The 25968-nt window shown below is 45.7% G+C and overlaps 1 long non-coding RNA gene and 1 pseudogene across 5 annotated transcripts; one reads left to right on the top strand and one right to left on the bottom strand.

Annotated features, from left to right (window-relative positions):
• The first annotated feature begins 11319 nt into the window (after positions 1 to 11319).
• On the top strand, positions 11320 to 23774 carry LOC123123080 (uncharacterized). 5 transcript variants are annotated; one of them, XR_006460513.1, is made up of 4 exons: positions 11320 to 11610; positions 12754 to 12927; positions 14388 to 22680; positions 22830 to 23774. It is a non-coding gene; the product is annotated as an uncharacterized lncRNA (long non-coding RNA). The 5 variants fall into 5 exon arrangements; XR_006460514.1 differs by having other exon boundaries at positions 14388 to 22904; positions 22990 to 23774; XR_006460510.1 differs by having other exon boundaries at positions 14388 to 23774.
• Positions 23775 to 25112: 1338 nt separating this feature from the next.
• LOC123120967 (36.4 kDa proline-rich protein-like) lies at positions 25113 to 25498 on the bottom strand (annotated as a pseudogene).
• Between the last annotated feature and the right edge of the window lie 470 nt (positions 25499 to 25968).

Genomic DNA, 25968 nt, shown 5'->3' with positions numbered 1-25968 from the left:
GGCGCCGTCCACGCTGCGCCTCTCTCTGGCAGCCGCAAGGCCGCTGCTGCCGTCGCTCACGGGGTGGCGCACCTCCTCCTGCTCGTCGCCGACGCCCGCAAACCTCCAGGTGATCGTGCGGCGCAGGGATAAGAAGGAGGGGACAGGGAGCAAGGCGCCACCGCGGTACTGGCGAGATCGACATCGGGCTCTGAAGAAAACGACAGCAGTTCCTGAAACTGTTAACTGAACTTTCTGAACATGACAGAAACAATGCCCTTCAAGTGCTCGACGAAATGATTTGGCATGAAGAAAAAAATTTCTGGAGCTGGGGCTTGGTGAGGTGACCTCTCAATGCACCCAGAGGCTGCCTGAATTTTCTCAGATTTTTAGGAGAAGAATTCAAATGAATTTCATCAAATTTGGCAAATATGGTCCAAACTTGCAGCAAGCACAATTTGAAATATTTTAACTGGAGACCAGTGGATCTTCATGGATCTTGGTTGAGGGCTCTAAGGACTAGCCAGGGAAAAAGGTTTGGAGGCAAAACTCAAAGTAGAAATGGTAGTTCCTTTGAAAACCTCCAAGGATCAAAATAGAAGGCAGAAATTATTTTTGATAAGAATTAAATGGAAACAAATACATGGAGAGGTTCAACTTGCTGGATTTGAAGTATATCATGATCCAAAGATGGGGAAAGGCTTTTGGGAAGGGATTTCCACTTATGTCATAGCAAGAAGGATTTTGAAAAGGGGAGAAGATCACTCCAAATGCCATAGGGCTATTTAAAAGATTTTTCAAAAGAAATTTTCCCAAATGAAAAGCATTTGGTTTTGAGTCCAAATAAGAAGGGAAAACCTCCAAGACCAAAAATCAAGTCTTGGGTGAATCCAAACAAAACATTTGTCATAAAAGAAAAATGTTGAGAGGGAGAGTTCTTTAGAAGAAAATTTTAAATCACCCTCCTCAAATCCAATAAAAGATTTTGATAAAACCGAAAATAAAATTTTGGGTGTCACACATACAGCCCGTACCTTGTGGTGAAAGCTGTTTTAGGTATATCCTTCTCCCGGATCTTCAGTTGGTGATATCCTGTTCATAGATCGATCTTCGAAAACACTTTAGCTCCTGTCAACTGGTCAAATAAATCATTGATCATCGGCAGTGGGTACTTGTTCTTGATCGTCACTTCATTCAACGCACGATAATCAACAACCATTCTTCACGATCCATCCTTCTTCTCAACCAAGAGCACCGGGGCTCCCCATGGTGATGAACTTCGTCGGATGTAACCTTTCTCCAACAACTCCTTAATCTGCTTCTTGATCTCTTCTAGATCATTTGCAGGCATCCGGTATGGTCTCCTTGATATTGGCCCGGTGCCTGGCAATAGCTCTATCAGAAACTCGATGTCTCGATCCGGCGGCATGCCTGGTAACTCCTCTGGAAAAACATCTGGGTAATCTTTCACTATAGGCACTTCCTCCTGAACAACTCCTGTGAGAGAATTTACTTGGCTCCTCCTAGGCGCACATGCCTAGATACATACTTGATCCTTTTTCCCTCAGGGTGGTGAGTAAAATTGACTTACTCACGCAATCGATGTTTCCTTCATACATCGATAGCCAATCCATTCCTAGTATCACATCCAATCCTTGTGACTCCAAAATTATCAGGTCAGAGGGGAAAACATGGCCTCCAATGGTCAATGGCATCTGAAAACATCCTTGTCTTGCCATATACTCCGCTCCTAGCGAGCTTACTAACATAGGTGTCCTAAGTACCTTAGTGGGCAACTTATACTTATCCACGAATCACCTTGATATGTATGAATGCGATGCACCAGTATCGAAAAGAACAATTGCAGTAAAAGACTTAACCAAAAACTTAGCGACAACTGCATCAGGCTGCTCCTCAACCTCCTCCACGTTCACGTGGTTCACTTGTCCCCTATTTTAAGGGTTGGGCTTCTTCCCAGCGCTTCCATTGCCATTGTCGTTCTTCAATTCCGGACAATCATTGGCGTAGTGTCCAGTCTTCCCACACTTGAAACAAGTAATGTGACTTTGATCCTTCTTGGCGGGTGTGGATGGGTTAGAGTGGTTCTGATTATTGCCTGCTCCATTCCCATTTCCATTCTTGGGGCCATTGTGGTTGTGAGAACTCCCCCCATTGTGGGTGTGGCCTCCATGGTTATGGACAAGCCCTCCCGAGTTCGGAGTGAAACGAGGCTTCTGCTGAGCTCCAGAATTGTACTTTCCTTGTCCATACTTCCTCTTGCGGCTCTCAATCTGCTGCTGCTTCCCTTCAATCATAAGGGCCTTGTCTACCAACTCCTGGTAGTTGTTGAATGTTGTCACCATCAACTGCATGCTCATCTCATCATTTACCCCTTCCATAAACTTCTCCTGCTTCGCGGCATCTGTGGCCACATCATCAGGGGCATAACGAGATAGCTTGCTAACCTCATCTACATACTGAGCCACAGTACGATTTCCCTAGCGTAAGTTGCGAAACTCACGCTTCTTCATGCTCATAGCTCCAGTTGAGACATGAGCTGTGCGGAATGCTTGCTGAAACTGATCCCAAGTGACATTTGCTATGGGAAAAGTGGCTGTGTAATTCTCCCACCATGAGGCTGCTGGTCCGTCCAACTGATGTGCGGCAAAACACACCTTCTCTGCATCTGTGCAACCTGCGGTGGTCAACTCCCTTCCAATCCTGCGTAGCCATTCATCCGCAACTATGGGCTCGGTGCTACTGGAAAACACCGGTGGCTGTAACCTCAGAAAACGGGCTAAGTTGTCAACTAGGGGAGGGTTGTTGTTGTTGTTGTTGTTGTTGTTGTTGCCTTGGTTCTAGACTAATATCTGCATCAAGGCATTCTGCTGCTGGATCAACTGTGTGATCTGCGGTGGGAAGACAAATCCGGTGTCACGTCTCGGAGGCATCTGATGGGTTTAGAGGGGAGAGATTAGAATAGAAAAAGAGGTCTAGTGAGAAAGCACTACCCATATGCACATGAGACAAACACAATCATATCACTCAATCAATCAAGCAAGGGCATACAAACGGTCTAGAACTATCGTTAAAGTGCTTGGACTATACTAGTCATATGGTTGTCTACTAGAAATTTTGATCGGTGGAAGACTCCAAGATGTCCGCTCCAGCTTCGTCTTCATAATCGTCATCACTATCGTCAGGGTCGGAGTCGGTGTCGTCGATGATGATGTAGTTCTCCGGACAAGTGGAATCGTCGTCTTCTCCTCCTGGCGCGGGGTCTCCCATGAATACTCCGATCTTCTTTATGAGGTCGTCGTTCTTCTCCAATAGTGACGCGATTTCCTCCTCATATCCATCGCGTGTAGACTTGAGTTCCTCTTCTAGCTCAGTGATCCTAGTCATCGCCTTCTTCAAATCTATCATGCTTGCACACATCTGGTTCTCTTGGCGTCGAATGTGCTGGTTTAACTCCTGGATGAATGCTGCAATGGACCTGTCCTTCCTAGTACTGGCCATCTCCCATTGCTCATCTCGGCGCCCGCATATCTGGTAGATAGTATCCTTGAGATCCTTGTGGTAAACTTCGTCAATGCGTCCCATGGTGATGTGGGCTGCCATGCTCTTTCCCAGACTCCAGGTTGGGGCATCAAAAGAAAACTCTCTGGGCTCCGTGACTGGCATGAACGTCCTTCTTGGAACTTGAACTTGAATCATCCAGCGCTCCTCTTCTGGTAATGTGGCGTTGTAGGTCCCGGTGAAGCTTGGTATTCCAATGTTCAGGTATCTAGTAACTTCCTTCAAGTGTCGTCCAAAGGGTGTGTCTTCATCCGGTTGTGCAAACTTGTTTCTTGATTCCGCCATCCTAAAGAGTAGAAAATGGGGAGGAGTCAGAAATGAGTAGAGAAGAGTGACCTATGGCTTTTCTTAGTGGTCGTGTCCTACATTCAGCGTGTGCTCTGATACCATCTTGTAGAGACCCGACCTCAAACGTTCAAGTCTCTGTGCTTCAGTGTCATCCCTGGATCGGTAATGCTGACACACACAGTACACGAAGGATTTATAACAGAGTAGCAATCACACACTTGTTACATCAAATGTCTCAAAAGGAACTTATTACAATAAATATGGCTTAAGGCCATCTAATACGATAACAGCGGAAGACTTGGAAGCTAAAGTGAGTCCATCAACTCCAACGGCATAGCTGAGTGCATGACAACGACCTATCGCACCTTTACTCGTCGTCTGAAAAGTCTGCAACATAATACGTTGCAGCCCGAAAACGGGTCAACACATGGAATATGCTGGCAATGTAACACAGTAGAGCAATGAACAGATAAATGCTATCACTACATGCATATATGGCTGGTGGAGGCTCTATGGTTATATGATTTTTGCGAAAAGCCAATTTTTTCCTACAACAAAGGAATAAATTTTATTTAACTATCATGGTAGTTGAAACATCATTGAGAAGGTTCCTCCAACTCAATCCCAATTAAAGTAATCATTAACCCAACAAATTAAATTAGAGTGATGAGATGCAATAGGATAATCCAAGTACTAGATACTCAAGATGTCCATAACTGGGGACACGGCTAACACTACAAAAAATACACTTCCGTGATGATACGTGTTTGTCACAGTAGGTTGCGTTTTTGTCATGCATGTACATCCATGACAAATTTATGACAGAATCAAGATAGTCATACCTGTGCTGTCGTAGAAGTGTTCCATGACATTACCAAAATTATCATCACGGAAGTGTCCACTTCCATGACGATAAATCACGCATCACAGAAGTGCTTTCGTCAAGGGTGACCGACACGTGGCATCCACCGTAACGGAACGCCGTTAAGCTATCGGGTCGGGTTTTGGATCCGATAACCCGTTAACAGCCGCGACTAATGGGGGTTTTCCATGTGTAAAATCATCATTGGCTGGAGGAAACACGTGTCGGCTCATCATTGGGACAGATGTCATCCACTCATTGGACAGAAGGCGCCTATGATACATCGACACGTGGCACGGCCCATCAAGTTTAAATGGGCTGGCCCAACTAAAGGCCCACAAGATTTTGCGGACCATAATGGGCCGGCCCAGCTAAAGGCCCACGAGATTTTGCGGACCATAGTGGGCTGGCCCAGCTAAAGGCCCACAAGATTTCACGGGCCATAATGGGCCGGCCCAGGTAAAGGCCCACAAGATTTTTGTGTGCCATAATGGGTCGGCCCAGGTAAAGGCCCATAAAATTCTTGCGGATCATAATGGGCCGGCCCAGCTAAAGGCCCACGAGATTTCGCCGACACTAATGGGCTGGCCCACAAGATTTTGAGGACCCTAGTAGGCCGGCCCATTAACTGGTTGCCATGTTTTGGGCCAAATGTCGGCCCATATTTGATCTGGTCCATTAATGGCCTGCCACGTTCCGGGCCTAATAATGGCCCATATGAGATCCGGCCCGTTAAAAGCCTCCCACGTTCTGGGCCAAATCACGGCCCAGATCAGGTCCGGCCCTTTAAGAGGCTTTGGCCTCAATTATGGCCCATATCAGATTGGGCCCGTTAACTGGACGCTATGCTTTTGGGCCCACTTGCTAAAGGCCCATTTAGTAATTTGGCCTGATATTAGTTTCGGCCTATTTAGGGCCCGTTTAACATTTTGGCCCTATATTAATTTCGGCCTGTTAAAAGCCTGTCATATAGTTGGGCCTAACTACGGCCCGGTTTGCATCCGGCCTGCTCGCAGCCGATATCTGATTGGGCCAAACAAGGACCGAGACAATTTTGGCATGTTAAAAGCCCGTGATTTGATTCGCACAATCATGGGCCGGGTCCATTTCGGGCTGCTGCCGGCCCGTGAGCTGTTCGGCACGTTTCAGGCCCAACCTACTTCTCAGCCTCCTAAAAGCCCATTGAGTTTTCTTGCGAAAAGAGGGCCGGGGGTTACTCGGCCTATTAAAGGCCCGAATCTACTAGTGGGCCAGTTTGACGAGGCCCATATGCGGATCATACATCATGATTGCATGACGGCCCGATTATGTACCGTAATTTTACGGTTTGGCCGGTTTACTGCGAAGACAGGATATATATATACAGTAAAATAACTGCAGCATCGTGAATAAGAAAAAACCTAGACTATACAATAAAGAAATTACGGCATATTACATCCACTGGGCATCAAAGTTCGCCACTATGATAATAAAGCACAAGCAGACAGCAGATTACATACACTGGGCATCAAAGATCGCCACCAGTGCAAATAAACAAGCCGAAAAAATAATATACAAAACCGACAGCACTTCAATAGAGTTCAAGAAAGGTTAGCCCTGCTGGCGAGCTGCAGCGCAACCACCTGAGCAAGATGATGAGACTGCGCTTGTTCAACACTTATATCTTCCTCACTCTGAAAGATAAACAAGCAGACTGATGACAGGTTCTGCACATAAAAGTATCAGTGCTGACAATTCATCACATTTCTTACTGACGAATAAAGTGACACAGTTTAAAATTGCATTAACACAATATGGTATTGTTCAGGTCAAGACATGGCAGGAAATGACATTGTGAAGGAGTTGGCAGCTTCACGACACCACTGGATTACAGATCAAGAACTCATAAGTATCAATGGTTAGTGTGCTGTCAATTTATCCCATTTCAGATTGGCAAATAAAGAGACGGTTTAAATAATAGTAGAATGATATGAAATTGTTCATAGTTAAGACATTGCAGAATATGACATTGTGTTGTAGTGGGTAGGTTCACCACACCACTGGATTACGGATGAAGAACAGAAGCATACATGCAGTGCAAAAGAAGATCACTTGCTCTGTATAGTTTAATTTACATGGTATGAAGAAGGAACTTGGTTGTACAACTGAAAACTTAAATTGAGAAGGACAAACTTTTGTTTATGAACTACATAGTAAACTTTAAACATGCAATTTGATGCAAACACCAAAAATAAAGAGCTGTTGCAGTCATGCCTAACCAAATATACACAACAAAGTTTGAAGGCTTGAGAAGGACAAACTTACATTACTGGTGAAGACAGGCTCTATAAAGCCCTTGTCCATGCTGATGGGGGGGGCAATTCAAGAAGTTTACCACAGAATCTTCTTCATAAGCATTGCCTTTATTCAACATTTTGTTAAGAGTAAATATAGATGTGATAATATATGAAAAAATGGAGAATATTTAAGATAAGATGAAGAGTGATGCTACATAACCAAGTAGCTATAAATTTATGTGCAGCGATACAGGCAAAAGGCACAGCCAAGAGCAATGCACAGCTAAACTTCTTCAGTACCAACCTTGTGGTAAGAGTAAATATAGATCTGATGTGTAGAAAATGGAGGGCAAAGGAAAATAAGCTGCAGAGTGATGGTACATGAACAACTACCTGTCAATATAAGTACACTGATAAAGGACAGCATGTACTTACAAGAACAATGCAGAACTAAAAAAATGAGGGGTGTGGCGTACCGCAAAACGGAGGAAACAGACTTGTGTTGGAGCGCTACGGTCGAAACGGGGGTCCTGTTCATCGGGAGGGGTGTGGCGTACCGCAAAACGGGACTCCACGGGACACTGTTCATCTCCACCGTCGACCCCCTCCCGCCTCCACGGGCTACTGTTCATCCACCGTCGACCTCCTCCAGCCTCCACCTGCGACTGTTCATCCACGGGCTCCTGTTCATCCAGCCTCCACCACGCGCTACTCCACCGGCTACTGTTCAACCAGCCCTCTCCACGGCCTCCTGTTCAACCACCCCTCCATGGGCTACTGTTCATCCAGCTTCTCCACTGTCTACTGTTCATTCTGCCCTCCACGGGGTGGTCCTGTTCATCCTGCCCTCCACGGGGTCCTGTTCATCCTGCCCCAACCGGCTCAATCGATCGGGGTCATGTTCATCCAGAGGCAACACCACGGGGTCCTGTTCATCCACCCCCACCGGGAACTATTCATCCAAACCCCCCAGCAACGCTCACTGTTCATCCAGAGGCAGCATCGATCGGTTTCAGTTAGCAGCAGTAGCGAAGGAATCGCTCGATCGGGTTCAGTTAACAGCCATCGATCGATCGCTCGGGTTCAGTAACGCGTAGCCTGCAGTGCAATCGCTCGGGTTCAGTTAGAGCCCAACGCCTTGCTCGGGTTCAGTTAGAGCCAACGCATCACACACACGCGCGTAAGTGTACGAGAGAAACGCGCATCGCTTGGCCCCGACCTCCCACCGTAACCGGGAACTCCCCGAATTTTTCCTCGCCCTCGTTTCTACCACGGTTTTTTCCGTCATGGACGGCCCAAAGAATGTCATGCAGCTGCGTCTCCGGCCCACCCAGGACGAAAAACCCATTTTTTGTCATAGAAGTAGGAGCCCACCACATCTATGATGATACCGGGTTTTGTCACAATTATCGTCATAGAAGTGTCATATGTATGACAGAAAAAAAATTCGTTCGGCCCAAAATGTCACAGATGTGTCTTTTTTTGTAGTGTAACAATGATTAGTTTGTACACTCTGCAGAGGTTTGCGCACTTTTCCCCACAAGACTCGATCTCCTCCGTTGGATTTCTCGCACTACATGGTGTTTGAGAAACGGATGACCGAGACACAGTCTTTCAGAAGCATTAACTCTTTACTCCGGGTGGACAGTTACACCTACTTTCCCTCTACATCTGCTAGCCCACCACTGAAAGAGGTCACACAACATACTCAACTATGCCAGAGCCCATAATGGCTTGTGGCTGCACACGGAAGTTTCTAGCATGAATAATCTTATGATCCCTTTGAGCCTGGGTGGCGGACCGTAGGATGATCACACGGTATAACCCCGGGATATCCTAGGACAACACTGGATTCCCCAGGTGCCCAAACAAGCAATCCACTCAGATGTGTATTAAAGTTACCACCTTAAGTTAAACCATTAATTAACAACTCACATCTGTCATGGATACACTCAAACCCAATCCACGTCTACGAGCATAGCATGGCAATATAAGCATAACGTAGAAGTAACTCCCAAGGGTTTGATAATAAAACTAGTAATAGGTTCTACCTCATCAACTACTTCCCAAACCCACATCATGCAGTGTTTGAGGGTTGTAACTAATGCATAAAAACTGGGTATGAAAATAGTATGATCAATGTGTTACTTGCCTTGCTGACGATCCGAAAAACCTAGTGACTCGTAGTAGCACGCTTCGCACTCCGAGAATTCTATCGCAAACAAACAATAACACACATCAGCAATCAAGCAAAGATGCACGGGTAAAAACTCAAATAAGAGGATCTAACCAGAAAGTTCAACTTAAGAACTCCGGTTTGCAAAAAGAATCAAATCAAACGGAGCAACGAAACTCAAATTGCGAACAAAACAAGATCCGATTACTAATCTGGACTAAAGTCAAATTTTACAGTACCAAAATCTTGTTCAAGTTGGTTAAACAGAAAGAGGGCTTCGAGACGAAGATCTAGGCGCTTGAATCGTCCGATTCCGATAAACGAGCGAAAAGTTACGCTAGAACGAAAATCAGATCAAAAATCGCGATCGAAAATAATCGCGAAAAACCCGAGAAAAAGAAAACTGACGAACAGGCTAACGAACGATCGTTCGCTGTCTGTAACTAACGGACGAAAACTGTTCGTTAAAACGAACGTACGGACGAACGTCCGCTATATAACCGAACCGAAAATAAACCGAAACAAAACCCGATCTAATAAAAAACGAAAACTAGGGTTTATAAAAAACGTTCGGTTTTTCTGGGAAAACCGGCGAACGGCGAGGCGGTGGCGGCTACCTCCGGTGGGATCGGCGGGGTGGCGGCTCCGGCGGCAAAACGCGGTGGCGGCGGGGCGGATCCGGCGGCGGGCGGCGCGGCGCGGCGGCGGCTAGGGTTTGGGAAGGCGCGGCGCTGGGTGGGCTGCGGGGCGGCGGCGGCTCGGCTTATAAGGGCCGGCCGGAGGTGTCCTGGCCGGGTACGGCCCGGAGTCGGTTAACTATTTTTTTAAAATAATTCCGACGTGCAGAAAACGAAAGAAAAAAATACTAAACTGACTCAAAAATCCCGAATATAATTTTCCCCATCCTCTAAAAATATGCCGGACAAGGTGAACATTTATTTGGGCCTAAAATGCAATTTTGAAAAAGGCGTATTTTTTCCTATGCAAATAAAATAGCAATAAAATCCCAAAAAAAATTATTTGTTTGAAATATTTTTCCTCCAATATTTCATTTATTTTAGGAGAAGTCATATTATCTCCTCTCTTATATTTTAATATGGAATATTTTCGGAGAGAAAAATAATAAAACAAATGATCCTCGTTTCGATATTTGATAAAATTCAAACATGAAAACAGTGAAATCCCCAACTCTCTCTGAGGGTCCTTGAGTTGCTTAGAATTTCGAGGATCGCGAAACGAGATGCAATGAAAACATGATATGCATGAATGATCTCTGTATAACACTCCAAATTGAAAATTTAGAATGTTACAGCCCGTGGGTGTCCATCCTCCTGGATGGATGGATGGTTGGCTCCTTTTATAGTGTGGGCTAGCTTAGGAGGTAAGCTATGTGAGCATGGGTGTGGGCATGGTGGGTGGTGGCCCACCCACTAACTACACTATTCGGGGGACATCGATATGACGTGTTACACCTGCTACAATACTCCACTATTCTCCAGCAGTGCCGGGTACGGCCGTCTCGTCGGGGTCTTGTCGGTGTCGGGTCAGAGCAGCGGTTGACTCCGCGCAACAGGCCGTCTGGAACAGCTGGACGGGGAGCAGGCTGGGTGGCGAGTCCGCCCGGGCAGTCGGACAGGGGGCTGTCTGGGGCGGCCTGAGCAATCGGACTGAGGGGCTTTGCTAGTCCCGATGTCTTAAAATCTTGTCTTGCCGTCTTCGGGGTACCCGTGGTCAATTACCCCGATAGCTTGCGTCTGTATTATGTTAAAAAAAGTCTCTCATAGTATATTTTTAGAAATGTTTGTCGAGTAGTACAAACATGTTTGTCTTGCATTAAAATATGTCAGCCATGTATAAAAAAACTATTCATCATGTTTTTTCAAAAAGGTTCTTCGTGTATTAAAAATGTGCTTGCCCTATATAAAAATGCTCACCGTGTATTTCAGAATATTCTTCTTGTACATTTTTTAGACAATATTCTTCTTGTACATACTAGTAACATTTAGTCAACCATGCTCCAATTTTTCCAAGACCAGAACCGGAGACACGACGGCTCATGAGTCACCCGAGATGCCAGGCCGAAACGCCCAGGCCCAACGAAACCGACCCCAAAGCCCAATCCCTTTTTCTCCGATCCCGACCCGTCCTCTCCCCCCGGCGCGGCCCCGCTCCCCCTTCGCCCTAGAAACTCCTGTGGCGGCAGGCGAGCGAGCAGAGAGAGATGAGCGCCCCTGCTACCCCAGTCCCGCCTCCCCTCCCAGCCTCTTACTCTGCCTCCATCTGCCGTCTGGGGATTTAGGATTCCAGCGTGCAGGGGCGCATCGGTGATTCTTTGGCGCGCGGCTGCGACGGAAATGGACTCGCCGGGTGTCCATGGCGGATGCGGCGGCGACAGCGCGGGAGACCTATGTGGCCTGCCTGCAGAGCGACGGCTCTATGAGAGAGAGTCGGTAAGGTTTGCCCCCCTCCCCCCCTCCTACTGCGAGTGCGCTTGTTGCCGTCGTGCTTTGGTGTTGCCGCCGTTGCCTGGGAGCGATTCTGGTCTCATGATCCTTTGATGTGGGAGTAGCGAGAGATTACCGCCGTTACTAGAGGCCGTCAGGTTGTTTGCTTCTATAATACTTGCTGCTTGGATTGTCGGGAGATTTCCATATTCTGAACTAAGTTGATGCCGTAGCTGTAATGCCAAACTATGGTAATGTTCCTTCTGGCCACGGCAGCAGTGTATATGGCCCTTTGCAGATTAATTCGACATGTATGTTTCATTGTGTGGTCCGTGAATAGTTATGGAACTGATTTCTTGTAATAATAATCGCAATGTGTTCGAGAGGTGAATTGGAAACTCTGTGTCTTGTGGGTATCTATCTATTCGGTGGTTACTTGGGTGAGAAAAATTAGAAACCTTTGCTTGGGAATAGAGATGATTTTCGAACTGTTGATGTTCGCTGGTTTGATTTTATTGAGATTGTTTCGAGAAAACATCTCGAAACTTTGTTGATCCTGAAGGTGAATTAGGAATATATGAAGCTATTTTCCTGTTTTTGTCATCTCCGAGTGGTCATTAATGCTTTGCCCGTTAAGTTATGAAATGTTAGTCAAAAGTAGTTGCAAATTCCATACCCTACAAGAAAAATGAACTTATCATTTGATTCAAAAAGCAAACTTTCTTCTGACTTTAGTTATAACGGCCCCATACTGGTCTTATTAATATTGTTGTAATGGCTCTTCGACCACTTGAGCCATGCCATGGCGACAATTACTCCACATCCACAACTCTGGCCTCCATGCCCATAGTGTCTTCTACGTGCAGGTGCGCCACTGACTACAAGCCCAGTTCAAGCTTGCTTCTATAATGAATAATTGAATACACTGCATCGCTCTGTTTTCTGTCGCTCTCGTGCCCCTGATTGGCGATGGAATGATCTGGTGTCACAGACAACTTTAAGATTCAGGAGCATGTCCGCATGATTATCTTATTGTTATTGTTTTTGATTAGTTTTACAAGTTTCGTGTGCCTATTCAAATTGTGTTGCTCTGCTATGCTCTTGATTAACTTATAGAGTGTTTGATCGTATTCTGCGGTGATAATGCAGGAGAATTTGGAAGGAGAGATGGATCCAAGCACTCTACGCAATGATGGGATGATTGCTCTTTCAACATATTCTATTAGCGAGGATGGCAAGTGAAAGTGGGAGCGACTGGATCACTATTGCTATCATGCATTGTAGACATGATGCATTGGACATATGTCTGACAAATTGTCCTTGGTAAGTAGTTGCTACTTGCTATTGCACCTTAGTAAAATAGTTTTTTTTGCCCAAACAGTACTGCCCAATTGCTTGAATTTTAGTTCTTTTATTGAAATCCTACATGTGGAAGCTCTCACTTATAGTTGGGCACATGATCGGGAAGGTTTTTTTTATGGCTGATCTGGGTAGGTCTACAAACTTATAGCTATCCTTGAACATATCTTATGGTTAAATCCAAGAGAAGAAACTTGATTGTTTTGATGTCCATGTAAAATACCAGGAAACAAAAGATACGAGTTAATATATTTGGGGTGTATGCTCCAGAAAATTCTCAATGTAACACAGATGGCATCTTCACAGGGGATGCACATGTGTGAATAGCCTTGAACTGCTATGCTGGAATATTTACTTAAGAGTCCAAAGATGTGATCCGTGGAAGTTTCCAGATTCCAATCATGCTACACATCATGGGGCAATATTGTAATGTCAAAGTGAAAAGTTTTGTGCATGGTTAATGTATTCAGTGCCTTACTGCCAATAAGATTTAACGCAAACCTTACTTTATTATGCATAATGGATCTGCTTCATTAGAAAGTACTGGAATTGTATTTATTTATTTACTACATGTTGCAACGCAGGGGCTCTTTTGCTAGTATATCTAAAAAGTGGAAGCGAAAAGAAAGCAGCAAAATGTATGATGGCTACAACCAACTAGTGATCATTTTTTTTTTCAGAATTCAAACTGGCGATCAGATAGGTATACTAACCAGTGACTAGATCTCCAAAAAAACCACCGATCAAACCATACTGGGCCATTGGTCCCCTGGTTGATACTGCTCTGATCTGGTTGGTTACGTTGCTCTGCTGGGTTTAGGATGTCTAACTGAGCCATTGAGCCAGTTGCCGTTGTTCTAATCATATATAATAGGTATATAACATGATTGCTAGCAATTCTCTTCCGATGTAGGTGATATGTGTTCATCTCTAGCCCATGTGTGTGTGCCGGAAATTATCAAGTGTATGTGTGTTGCAAATGTGTTCTGCACATTAAGCAGATCAGGTTGATGTGTACAGGGGTTTAGTTCTTATATGAACAGGAGCCATTAAGGAATTCTTCTTGGACGAGTTTCAGTTTTTTATGTTATGCAACTGATAGAATATGTATAGCTCATGTTTATGTTAATTCCCATCCCACTTAAAAGTCCGAAATACTTCACACTCAACAACCTGGCAGCACACCCGAATATGTATCTAGTTTCCCATCATACACATGGAGCAGTGTTGTTCGTTTCGAGATGTAGTATCACCACTTAATTCGTTCCCTGTCTGCCTCCTTCATGAAATTCCGACTGTATATATGCGCTCTGTGTACCATCCATGATATGCACTTGCATCCTCAACTCATGTTTGTCTTGTTTTATTTCCAAGGATGCCTTCCTACTCCTGCTATTTTTAATGTTATCTGGCCTTGTTTTCAGGATGAGGAAATTCTAATTATCTTGCTGTGGTGTGCTGCTCTCTTTTGGCACTCATTTTATATCACTACAACTGTTCAAACAACATGGATGGTCGGTAAGGACGTCGTGGATGCTGTAAGTTTGCTTGTCCTTGCTTTCCCATTTAGTATGTATATCACTTTATCAATTAAGAAAGGCATTTTAGACCCTCACGATAAGAAGTCGTCTCAAGAAGAGTGACACCAGAATAACCATAGCGGTCAATAAGCGGAAGCGGGCGAGCGCGAAAGCCATAGTAGGTTGAGCTGGGGGCGGTGCATTGCCAACAGAAGGAGGCATGGTAGTCGAGGGAGATGGCACGTTAGAAGAATCTACAACACGTGGACCACCAATGTGGTAAAGAAGAGGGGAGGGGGAGGGAGGGGGAAGGTGTATCGCTGGAGAAGCCTCAGAGGACGAGCGAGGTGAGGCAGTCTCAGGTAATGAATGAGGTGGGGAAGCCGTAGGTGACGACGACAGGGGGTTTACTATAGTAGTACGCGAAGACACGGTGGGATGGGTGGAAGAGGACAAAACATGATTGATAGGTGTGTCGGGAAAAGTAAGGAAAGAAATATCCTTAATAGGAGGATGGACGTGGATAGAAAGGATGAAACTCATCAAAAGTCACATCCCGAGAAATGTGCATCCGCCGAACGATTTGATCCCAACACTGATGTGCTCATCACTTCAACCTAAGAACACACATTCAATAGATTGAGGAGTCTGTTTGGTGTGTCGGGTGGGAGAGGGGGGCAAGAAGAACATAGCAACCGTAATGAAACAAACGAAGTGCTGAACAATCACGAGAACGACCAAAAAGACGCTTGAGAGAAATTACACCCTGCAGAGGGCTGAATCTTGATGAGATAGGTGGAAGTAGGGGAACGTCAACCCATAAGTAACGCAGAAGAGAGCCGATGATCATCAACGCATGAACCGCCTCAAGGTGACGATACTTGTGCTCATCAACACCATTCTGAGCATGTGCACGTGGACAAGAGAACTAAGCAAGTGTGCCCTACTCAGCAAAGAATCCACACAGCAAATGAGAGATATACTCACGAGCAGAATCTGCACGGAAGACATGGGCAGGGGTGGAAAACCAAGTATGAACCATGACGACAAACTTCTTAGGGCCAGTGCTTTTGCTGCCCCCTACCCAGCTCTATAGGCTTCTAAAAAATAAATTTGGTTGGGTTTCTAGAATAAGCTAGGTAGGGCGTAGCTTATTCCAGCTAATTCTAGAAGCCACCAAAAGAACTGTGTGTCCAGAGAAATGATCTATGGATATATAGTAGTGATGGCCTCCTTTCGAGGCAAAGGGAGCTGGACCCCAAACATCAGAGTGAACAAGATCAAAAGGATGTTGAGACACTGTCTCGCTATGAGGATGAAGTAATTGAACTTGTTTACCAAGCCGACAAACGTGATAGTCTAAAAACACAATGCTAAAGACAGATCCAAGAAGACCATGTCGAACTAGGGATGAGGGATGAGAGCCACGCAAGTGACCGAGACGATGATGCCACAAAGAACCGGTAGTCAAGGTAAAAGGGGTGAAGAGTTGATGGTGGTGGCCGAGGGAAGGTGAAGCCTGTCAAGCTCCTGGAGGCCCTAGGAGTTACAATGCTGAGGGCAAGCACCAAGTAGAGCACTCCTGTGATGGTCTTAATCCGAACAAGAGTCAAAGTCGAGAATGACTACAACCAGAGTCAACAATCTGATCACTTGAAATGAGCTACATGGTAAGTCAAGAAACTTGAGCAAAAGGAGCATAAAAAGAAAAAGTGCTAAGATTGTCTCGATGATCGATTGGGAGGGAAGTACCATCAGCAGTAAGAACATGAATAGGAGAATCTAGAGGTTTGAATGGAGGACAAACTAGAAGAATCATGAGTCATGTGAAAAGACGCTACACTATCAAGGATCCATGGAAAATTTAGCTGACTGACTTCGTAAAAAGTGGTTTCAATAGTGAAAGAATCAACAACAAAACTGTTGATGGAAAACTAAAAGAAGCATCTAGCAGACACTGAAGTCTCGTAATCCCCAGCGTAGTCAGGGGTTCAACTGAAGCAATAGGTAGGTGTCGAAGTCGTGCAATCTCATGCGTGGTGAAGGACACCGTTGAAGTGGCCGAAGTCGAATCACCGGAAGAGAAGTGTCCACCACCACCCGTGTAAGCCACTAGAGGAGGCGGTGTAGCACGACAAGCACCAAGCGCGAAGGGAAGGTGCATGTGCGATGAGGCGCGAGGCGCTGACCTTTTGTACATGGCGATGAGGCGCGACCTCCTGAAGATGTAGGATAGATAGCCTACGGTGCGAGCACGATGGAGGTGGCCACAAGGGGCGAGCCTAATGGAGGCGGAGGTACGGAGATCGAAGGGCATGATGGGAGGGGCGACGTGTGGGAATTTATTGGGGCATGAGAGGCCTGGACAAGGGGGGTGATCCTGATCTGGAGGCGGCGGAGCGATGACGATAGTCGTCGGGATAGACACCGACGCGGGTCGGGGAGGTGTGGTTGCACATGAGCGTACTAGCCTGAGAAAAGTTGATTAAAAACTTAGATCGGGATCGATTTGGAGAGGAACGCGAGTTGTGTGTGAGGAAGAAAACGTAGGCTCTAATACCATGTTAGGAATATGCAACTTGTATTCCCAGGTGGACATAGACTATTGAAGTACATGTTTGCTGCAATATGCAGAAAGCCCCTTGTATATTACTCCAACATGTTGAACACTGGCATTGTGTTCCTTCCAAATGGTCTAGAATGCGAGCAACACTGCTGACTTGAGTTCGTAGTGCACCGAAGGTGGCATTGTCGCTTGACGGCTAATCCACCAGTTGGAAGGGGAAACGCCGCCCCCTGGGGGCATTGGTGATGCTGAAGAGGCAAACACCAATTCTAGATTGCTGTCGAGGAGTAGCTGGTGCACAGGTGTTGAGAAGTCTTTGGGGCATTGAAGCAGATGGTGTAGGCGACGTGGATGTCCATACCGTGGCGATGACGACGGTAAGTAGACCATAAACAGTACTCCAGATATGTGCCAATCGCGTGGCTGCAACCGCAATCTGAAGCCGAGCTTCATCATCGTGTCATTGTCTTCATAGATTGTCGATCGTTGATGACCCAAGCGTTGTGTTCCTTCTAGATGGTCTAAACTGTGAGCAACAATGCTGGCTTGAGATCCCGACGCACCAAAGATGGAGTGGTTGCCTAACAACCAATCCACTATTCGAAAAGGGAAATGTCGGCCCCTGGTTGGGAGGGCAACAGTGACACCAAAGAGGCGAGTAATGATTGCTAGATTGCTGCCGAGGAGCAGCTGATGAACATGTGTTTGGCAGTGTCAGGGGCACTAGAGTAGAGGGGACATGCGACATGGTTGACCAGACCATGCTAACGATGACGGTCGATGGACCACAAACGTTTGTGGGGGGTGAGCCACATGTGGATCTTGCATTTGATGGATGCCCACGCTTTCCACAATACTTTGTTGTGTGGGACGAGCTGAAGCCCATGAACAACACACGATACTCGAAGTACTTGGACGATGTGTGTTTGCTTCCAAAGCGGGTGATCTTCCTCCTCCTTGAGTACCAAGATTGATTGGAGAGCCCACGTGCGAGGCTCGTTGGGCGGTGCTGATTAAGGTTAAGGCTCCCTTCAGTCGTCCTGCTTTTTACACCGCCATGCAGGTGGCTTGGGCAATGCAAAGACGTCAAATTCAGACCACTTATTATTACCCTTTTACGACGAAGTTTAAGTGTTTTGGGGATTGGAATCACAACCATGCATAGGGGTCCTTGGCTCTTTAGGCACCATGCTATGGTAATTGAGGAGTATACTGGAATATGTCGCCCTTATAACTCCGCACGTGTTTGGGCTCGAATCATGGGTCGATCGGACTTGCTGCACAACAGAGTAGTGGCTAAAGCAATGGCTTCCAAGACGAGAGAAGCTTGAGCTAAATGGCGTTGAATATGAAAGTTTGTTGGAGTGCACGTCAAGATCAAATTGGAGAAGCCCCTTTGAGGTTCTTAGGGAATGTTGAGCTAGGTAAACTGCCCCAATGTTTCATGTGCTATATGAGAAGATGTCGCATTTTTGCGCAAATTACGATAAGATTGGTGATGTTACAGAACAATGCAGGGATGGGGTTCATGATCCAAAGAAGTTTCAATTTAGCGATTTTATGATGGTTCCAACCTAGAAATGAGTTCATTGCTCAACCTCGTGGTAGCACTACTTGTGGAAGAGGTGGCTGGGCAGTAGAGGCCAAGGTGGTCGTGGAGGGTAAGTTGGGCATGACTCGACCCGATGTATAAGGAGAAAGATTATTTTCACCCTGAAAATGGAAATACCGGTACATGCAATGTCAATGCAAACGGAGTGATTGCAGACAACCGTGTGTCGGCCAAGGACGCTCCCTTGGCGCCAGGGGGAAGGAAAGTGCCAGGTCTTATAAAATACCATGAGGGGAAAACTGGGGCGAGCAACTGAACTCAGGGCAGCTCTTTGCAAGTTCAAGCGAATAAATGGTAGAGGATGGCGGGTGTGCTGTCCTGATAGTGTTTTCATCGCTTCCTTGTACCTCCCTTACACTCTTCGTTTCCCGCTAATCTGGCTTGTCATCCTTGCCTTGTTTGCTGGTTGTGTGACACGTACTTGATTCCGCATTCCACGTTCCCTTGTTGGGCGTCCCTGGCCTTGGCGACAGGTAGTGGCGTGCTCTTGGGCACTCTGCGTCCTCGCGTAAGACGGAGACAGTGCCGACTGCCCGTGCTCTTGCTCCACCGTTGGTGGTGCTTGAGCTAGCGGCTATGGCGACAACCTGCAAGGGAGCACGGTATGTAGGAACAAGGCAGCGCACAAAACAACTCGTAGACAGGAAAAGGATGCCCAATTGGACTAGCAGGCAGTGGAGAGTACATGGGAGGTGTGGGGGAAGGGTGAAAAAGCTGTTGGGAGCGGACTGCCTCCGCCGTCAGCCGCCTTGTTGGACCCAGAGCTGAGGGGCCAGGGGATGACGATAGGGGAAGCGAGGAAGAGGGAAGACATAAGAGGGTTCCGGGAGGAGAGAGGCATCGTCCACCACCCTACGCGTGTGCGTCAGCTGTGGCAATGGGTAGATCCGGTGTCTACATGTGAATCTACTACTCGGGATGGCATGACGTGGTTGTTGTGGAGTGAGGCGCCAGAACTATTGTGCCGAGTGGGTTTGTTTGGTTGTCGGTGTTGTCGGCAGTAGGGCATTCCTGCTGTGTGGCTCGCGTGCAAGTGAATTCATTGGAGCGGCAATACTGGATTTGGGGGAGTGTGTTCAGTGCAATTGTCGAATGTGCTGTGCTGTAGATGAGGCTATGATGCTTGTGTAGTTTTTGTGCTACTTTTCCTTCTAAATTGGCCTGCTTCGTTTGGGTTTTGATCCAATTTCCCTTATAAAATGAAGCACCAAAATCCTCAAGCTCATGGTGGATCAACAACACTGAGTTTGGAGAGATAGAAGTTGTGTGGTGCTCTAGTTCGAGCCTTCGTTAAGAAATCGGTGAACTATAAATCGGAAGGCACATATTGAAGAGCAATAATTTGATCTTGCACACTGGAGCACACGAAGGAAGCATCAACACAAATATGCTTGGTGAGCTCATGTTTCAAAAGGCCGCACGCGATACTGATAGCACTTATACTATCTGATAAGAGAGTAGTAGGTGTAGTCATTGAAACACAAAATCCTCAAGCAGCCATCAACGCCAAGTCACTTCTACTGTCAAAATAGCCGTGGCTCGCAACTTAGCCTCTACACTCGAACAAGAAAGTGTAGCATGTTTCTTCGTCTTCTAGACAATGAGAAACCACCAAGAAAAACATTAAGCGGAAAGGGGTGACGAATTTGAGCGTGGGAAGAAGAGACAGCGAGAGAGTCTTCATGAAGATCCAGGCAATGAGAAAACCACGAAAGACATAGTAAGCAGAAAGGGGTCAATGAACTTGAGCATGGGAAGAAGAGACGGTGAGAGTCCCATGAAGATATCGTAGAACACATATGTGGTGACTATAGTGGATCAAAGTGGGAGTAGAGACAAACTAACTAGATGTGGTGACTGTGAACGGGATATGAAATGTGCGGATGAGTGATCTAAATATACAAGATTCCCAACAAGATGACGGTAGGTGGGGCTAGGAGGGGAGGTTGCCGGTACTGTCGACGAAGTTCTGAGGAGGTGGCGCATGACTTGGTGTTCAAAATGGTTTCCCTCATAGTCACAGACTTTAGACTAGGGCTTTTTACAGTGTGAATGTGATCGTGCTAGAGGTCTACCATCTCTTGGAATGATGTTGGTTCGAAGACTAACTTAAGAGCCCTGGAGTTGATCGTGCTGGAATTGGTCTTCGAGACCGGTCGAAGATTGCATGTCAGGAGTGCCACTTGCTCTCATTCTAGAAGAAAGAGTCATCTCGTCACGCATTCATATGGGCTTCTTCTTTGACGCACCTTGGCGTCTATTCTTCATAAATTTGTGGTATCCTTCAATTTTGTTCCTCCCGGGCTAGCAAATCCGATGTCTAAGCGCCAACGAAGTTGTCATCTTGATGAGGCTGGTAATTGAACCTGCTTTGCAGTTGCTTTGCCTGCTATTTGCCACCAGTTCTTCAACTTTCTCCGTGCCGCTCACACTGGCGTGCCTCAACTCCCCCACAATTTTCACCTCCTTTTCCTTGCTATTACCAAAGTTAGATGGATGAAGTGGCGTCAAGCTTCTGACATTCTCTGTGACAAGAGGGTGCCACAAAAGCAAAAAAAGGCAAGTTCTACAGGACGGCGGTTCGACCCGCAATGTTGTATGGCGCTGAGTGTTGGCCGACTAAAAGGCGACATGTTCAATAGTTAGGTGTGGCGGAGATGCGTATGTTGAGATGGATGTATGGCCACACGAGGAAGGATCGAGTCCGGAATGATAATATACGGGATAAAGTTGGGGTAGCACCAATTAAAGAGAAGCTTGTTCAACATCGTCTATGATGGTTTGGGCATATTCAGCGCAGGCCTGTGGAAGCTCCAGTGCATAGCGGGCGGCTAAAGCGTGCGGAGAATGCCAAGAGAGGTCGGGGTAGACCGAATTTGACATGGGAGGAGTCCGTTAAGAGAGACTTGAAGGATTGGAGTATCACCAAAGAACTAGTTATGGACGGGTGCGTGGAAGCTTGCTATCCATGTGCCAGAGCCATGAGTTGGTCACGAGATCTTATGGGTTTCACCTCTAGCCTACCCCAACTTGTTTGGGACTAAAGGCTTTGTTGTTGTTGTTGTTCCTTGCTGTTACCTCCATTTATTTTTCACCCTGCCCCAGTTTACCGGTTTTATGTTAATCTCTCTCATTCCCGATTTTTCTTCTTGGCTTATGTATGCTTTCACTTTCCTCCCTCCCCTACAACTCCAGTTTTGAGATTTTGCTCAACAACTTCCTTCTGATCACTAATCTCTGGTTTTGGTCAGAATTTGTTGATTGTATGTGCCCTTTTGTTCTGCTATGAGAATTGAATTTGTATGCTCGGTTCTATTGTGTTATGCAAGGTGCTTCTATCAAGTTAAATGGATGCACTGATATGTTGGTGCTTCCACAATGTAGATTTAGACAATGTAGAAGTTATTCACATGTTCTTTCCAGCTGTATCTGCATAGGTAGCCATCTTGTAGAATTTGGTTATGCATTCCACTCTTGTTCTTTTCCGAACATAATTCATATATAGAAAACCAATATTGTCAGCTACGTACCCTGAATAATCCCCTATGCTCTTAGAATTATTTCTTATCTTTGTGATTTATTAGGTAACATAATTCTAGGACATATGATTGTTATTGAACCTTAGGTCAATTAAGTTCGTGGCCACCACCTTTGGTTTCCTCTGTTTGATGCCTGAAAGCAGATGGGGCATCAATTCTCCATTTCCTGAATACAAAACATTAAGAAACAGACTGGAGTGAGGGACAAGGAACAGACACTTGATGTGCGTGCTGGGAAGGCAATTACAAAGGAATTAATGGTCTGCTGTCCTCCTTAGTCCTTTGAATGATGATTCATTTTCTTTGGCATGCAATAACATGACTAATGCCGACACATCTCCATTGTGGGTTTTATATTTTCACTAACCATGTCAAGTTTCCCCCTCATTGGAGTAACTACTTAAAGAATCTGTTAACCGGTTCATGGTTTCTGTAGCAAGAAAGAAGACGAATCTTGATTTCTTTATGAAGGGGTGGAAGGTATATTTCTGTATTTAAGAGTTTACTTATTGATACAGTTTATCAATAGGATCTATTGACAGTCTGTTATGAATGCCTTTGGTGCTAACTATTTATGGGTAAAGAACTATTACTTATGATGCAAGTACCATAACTTATTCCCATCGTAGGATATGTTTAAACATCTTGAGCGAATACTCCATACATGTTGAAGCTTGAAGCCTCTTGTTTGCCACGTTGTTTAGGTATCAAGAGCCTTTTCTTTTGAAGGCATTGGATTTTATGTATTTTCTTTATTCTGGATTTTATGTATGTCTGTTGTGATGTTAGATACAGATTGATTCAAAAGGCTTCAGCTGCGGATTTGTTGGTGTAGTTTATTTTAGCTGGGGTGACCAGTTGGTTTGCAGACAACGATGGTTTGGCCCTGTATCCCGTTCTTTATATGAAGTGCTACTTTGCTTTTCTGGTTTGGAAACTTGATTCTTCTAATTCAAGGATTCCGCTGATGGTTGAGCAAGTAGGTGGGAACGTCGCATGGTGTGCGCTGTCATCTCGGCTGTGCTGTTCCAGGACGAGATGTCGAGGCCCAGAGCTGCTGCCACCGTTGTTGCCCTGGTGGCGACATTCATCCAGCGCCGATGCGTGATAAACTGTCCAGAACCTCACTAGACGCTGAAATGGATTAGATAGATTTGTTGCTTCCATCCAGAATAGTTACTTTGTGTGGACTGCGTCTGGGCCTCTTTTGGTCAAATGCCTGCAGTATAGTTATCCTGTCACACTGTATGGAAGAGCGCAGCTGGCAAAGGGAGAAGACCCAGGACAATACAGTAAGATTTACAGTATGTTATTATGTTGTGTTCAGTGACACCGTGGAGTAACACAGCGCAACTGTATCGTTTTCTATTTTTTCTATTTTTGCAAATCTCACATTGGTCTGTAAGAATAATAGCATGAATTAGTATACTATTTTGGGACGTGCTTGCTACAATGTCGGAACTGAGCGATGCCGCATGCCTAGGTATGGGCCGAGTGAGTAGGAGTGTAGGACATGCCACTATTTTCTCTGTAGCAACTGTTGCTTACCCCCTGCTTTTCTGTTCCTGTGTGATCAATCTGTCCAGTGACATTTCTGGAGTAAATTTCTTTACAAGCTTTGCTGCAATGCCTGAACTTACAGTGTCAGTCTTTTCTTTGGCGGGTAACAGTGACCTCCATGGGCTTGTATGCATTTGATTACCTTGGTTTTTTATCGTTTGATTACGTTGACTCTGCATAGCCGAGTACATGAAGTTCTTTGAATACAGTTGGGCCGGCCGGACAGAGTAGAGTAGGCCTTTTTTTTAAACTTTATTAGGTAGAGTCAGCCTTGCTAGCATATAAAAAATGGTCTTCCATCTCAACGGGCAACCATGGCATCGAGAAGAAACACAAAGAAATAGGTGTTGTTTCTTCCAAATCTGTTGCCTTTTACCTGGCTTTTCGGGTTCGTAGTGGGCCATGAGATGCCTTTGTGTCATGCCGCAGGGATCACATTAGTTCTTCTCTCATTTTCAAAGTATATACAGAATGGCTAGAAACATATTTCCTCCACCACCACTTTTTCCAGATCTCAACGCAGCCTTTTGTCAATGGATGGACATGATAACTCGTGTACCGCTTGCGCAGGTACAAATGCATTTTCAAAGAATGTGTTTATTTTTTGTTTTCAGAAGGGTTTTAGTAACTTATCTTTGGCATTTATTTTTTATTTGTTTCTGTTTATCATGCGTGGAAATAAATTGTGCATTTTCACTCTTTGGGTACAATCAACTTTTTTTTGTGCATTTGCGTTTTGTTGGGTGCAGTTCCACTTTCTTATGGTTCAATTATATTTTTGGCAAAAAAATGTACTTTTGTATTTTGTTTCAACTTTTTTGTTGTACTTATATATTTGTGCAACTATATGCAATTTGGATTGTTTTTTGTAATTGCAGTTTTTGGTGCAGCTGCACCATTTTTAGAGGGTTTTTTTTTTTTGCGGAATTGGAGATGATTTTCCGAGCACCTGGGATGGGAGAGACGATGTAACATCACTCGTTAACTCAGTTATGCAAGACAAGTATAACTTCCCGTATGTAGAAATTTGTGTGTAGGAAAAACACGAATACTGTAAATAGTAATTTGTATTTAAGAAGGTCAAGAAATACATACAATGGGACAAAACCCTCAACATTCAAACACTACCAATACGTATACTTCCTTTTCTAAAAAACCAATACATATACCACTGAGACCGTGTGAGACGTTAAAAAAAGGCAAAAATTACTGGTACTGTGATACATCGCATATGAAACACCGAGCTTGCATCTAAGAAAATGTACGTCTTGTCCACACAGTGACTTGACGCCACCCTCACATGAACGCCGCCCTGTCATGGATATGGCAAGAGCACCGCCGCAGGGGCGCGCCTACACTGACGGGGGTGGTGCCGTGAACGGCATAGGCACGTTCACATTTGGGACTAACGGCAATAGCGGCAGGGTCACCATGGGCACGGCAATCTTGGGCATCAGCGCCATCGTCACTGTGGGGACGGTGACCTTGGGCCGGCATTGGCGGCAACACCGTCTTGGGCACAACGATGGCCGGCATGGGCGGCAGTGTCACCTGCGGCACTATGGGGAGGGTGATCGTGTCTGTGGGCACGATCGGCAATCCAGGGACTGTGCTAGCAGCCGGAGCGGCGGCCACCGGCGTCGTGTTTGCCAGGTTGCGGGCGACGCGGCATGTGCTGCCCAGCGAGGAGGAGCGCGCACGCCATGATCATGGCCAACATGCTCGCGTTGGAAGCCATGGCTATGGCTAGCTAGGTAGGTACTAGTGATAGAGTTTTTTTTCTCGTATTCAGGAGGTGATTGTAAGAAATTAAGTTCGATTTGATCTCATACTCAGCGGATGCAACCTCAGTAATGAACCTTACTTACCTTATGAATCCCCAAGGATTAGATCCGTGTTACCGTATTGAACTTTATTGTTAGTATAACACTTCACGTTCTCCTTGCTCCTAGCCTCACCGGTGCTCGATCTCCATGATCCTGGGTACCTGTAGGGACGAAGATCGCGGACAAGACAAGAGACATCTATGAAATAATTTTATTTCACATATACGTGATGTTAATTCAAAGCCCTTCCATTGATCCCCACAACAAATACAGAGGATTGTAAGGCCTATGCCTCAACCCATACCTTACAGAACTACCCACACATGGAGATCAGATCACAAGAAGAAAACATTGAAGAACACATCTTGGAAGATTGAATGAT

Source organism: Triticum aestivum, chromosome 5D (genome assembly GCF_018294505.1).
Source record: "Triticum aestivum cultivar Chinese Spring chromosome 5D, IWGSC CS RefSeq v2.1, whole genome shotgun sequence".
NCBI classification, from domain to species: domain Eukaryota; kingdom Viridiplantae; phylum Streptophyta; class Magnoliopsida; order Poales; family Poaceae; genus Triticum; species Triticum aestivum.
The sequence above is the reverse complement of the archived record's forward strand: the minus strand, read 5'-3'. Positions and strand labels throughout refer to the sequence as shown.